At 43.3% G+C, this 1,965-nt stretch overlaps 1 pseudogene; it reads right to left on the bottom strand.

Annotated features, from left to right (window-relative positions):
- Positions 1-465: 465 nt before the first annotated feature.
- Positions 466-1,174, bottom strand: LOC138177467 (sperm-associated antigen 7 pseudogene; annotated as a pseudogene).
- Positions 1,175-1,965: the final 791 nt, after the last annotated feature.

The raw sequence follows: 1,965 nt of genomic DNA, 5'->3' as shown, positions 1-1,965 counted from the left end.
TCTCTCTCTCTCTCTCTCTCTCTCTCTCTCTCTCTCTCTCTCTCTCTTTTCTGGTTTGCCCCATGTACAAACCAGCACATGGGGTCAAATGGTGTTTATTGAGCATAAAGTTACCTTAGCCTTGAAGGAAGAGAAACACTCCCAGGAAAAGGGAGGATAATATAGATTAAATATTCACTTTTACATTCTGTCACAGATCTTTTAGGGGAAGTTGTAAGGAGATTCACTCAACTACCCCATATATAACCAACATTTTAAAAAATTTAAAACCACTCAGACCAGATCACCATAGGAAAGCCTCCATACCCATCTCTCCATCCTAATGGCTCCATTGGGAGGTCAGAGGTCAACCCATGGCACAGTCATCAGACGTCAAGACAAGGTAGCATTGTACTGCCTGAAACTTCATCCATGACCTCATTCTCCCTTTTCAAAGTCACAGGAAGGCTGCTAAGGGGAGGAGATAGAAAGACAAAGTACCTAGGAGTTGGGAGTCCCTTCCTCTCCACTCTTGGCACAGATCTCATTCATGGCCTCCTCAATGGAGTGTGTGTCCCTCTTATTGGCTACTGGAACACAGCCATAGGTCTTGTTGGCCAGTGACATGTGGGTGGCATCCTTGGCTGCCCCTTTCCCAATGAGGTGACTGTATTTATTGTTGTAGTCACTCACAGGGTTCACAACAGCAGGACCTTGTTGGGCAGCTTCTTCCTCTTGCCACTGGGCTAACTCCTTAAGTCTCCATTTCTCCTCTGCCTGCTGTGGATCCCACTCCTCCCCATGGCGGTATAAGTCAGGCTCTTCATCAAAGGGCACAAACTCCTTCTTGAAGATCATGACATATTGACATTCATCATCCTTCCCAAAGGAAAAGGATGTTAGGTCAGCCACCTCCATGACATCACATAATATACTTCTCTCAGTCTTGTTCACTGGATGGAACTTTCTCTTGGTCTGACCACCTGACCACCATCCTGGATGAAATCTGACACCTCTTTCTCCATCTGTTTTTGAAATTCCACTTTCTGATGCTTCTCCTGCTCCTGCAATTTCTTTAGGCAAGAAGTTTGTTCTCGGGTCTTGCTGTGGGTCTCTTGGTCACCGACACTGTGCAGCTTCTCCATCGAGCTCAGGATACAGCCCAGTATGTCCATCATCTTGGAAAAGACTTCATGTAGGTATTCTTTTGTCTCCCAGCTAGATATTAAATTTCAGAGGGAAATATGTTATGCACTTCAATTTTTTGTATCCCCCTTCCTTTCCAGTGCCTCCTAGAGCATTCTGTATGTATATAGTAGCTATTCAATAAGCAATTAACTGCCAACCTGTTCCCCTCTATAGGGGGATGGTCCAATGTACCACCTTTCAGCTTCCATTCAAGGATGATCATATCCTCATCCTTCATCCTTTGTAACATACTGAACAAAGCAGTTTTCAAGCTGGAACCTTAAGGCATCATAATGGAAATAGATATCTGCAGAAAAATGTCCCTAGCAAACCCATACTTTCCTATGGCATCAGAAAACAAGACACTATTGTGTGGGCTTCTCTCTAGACTCCAAGGTATGGATCAAATTTACCAGGGAAGTCATTTGGAGCTTCTTTGCTCCCCTGTGTCCCTACCATAAAACAATCAGCCAGGACCATGGGGAAGTAGCTGCAGAAGGCAGACATAATGGAGGTCTGGGCTGAACCAGCTAGTTAAAAGTATGCTGTTAATTAAATTTGAAGTCTCTCAAGATTAATATTAAACATGTTTAAGAAAAGTGGACTTACAATTAGCTTGGAAGAATCCTGATGGAAGCCAGAGACAGCATTGTGAAAAGTAAAGATCATCCAGAGAGGACTGCTTTGGCCTCGCGCCACAATCTGATTTATTCATATTTTTCAGATTTATGGAAATGTGCCTGTCAATGTGGTCTAAGTAAATGGATCCCCTTTAATTAAATGATTTTAACATATGAA

The sequence above is a fragment of the Petaurus breviceps genome, unplaced genomic scaffold, assembly GCF_028583685.1.
Source record: "Petaurus breviceps papuanus isolate PSGF00001 unplaced genomic scaffold, PetGlider_PUasm1.0 90417, whole genome shotgun sequence".
Classification (NCBI taxonomy): domain Eukaryota; kingdom Metazoa; phylum Chordata; class Mammalia; order Diprotodontia; family Petauridae; genus Petaurus; species Petaurus breviceps.
Note: the sequence above shows the minus strand (reverse complement) of the source record. Positions and strands in the feature narration are given on the sequence as shown.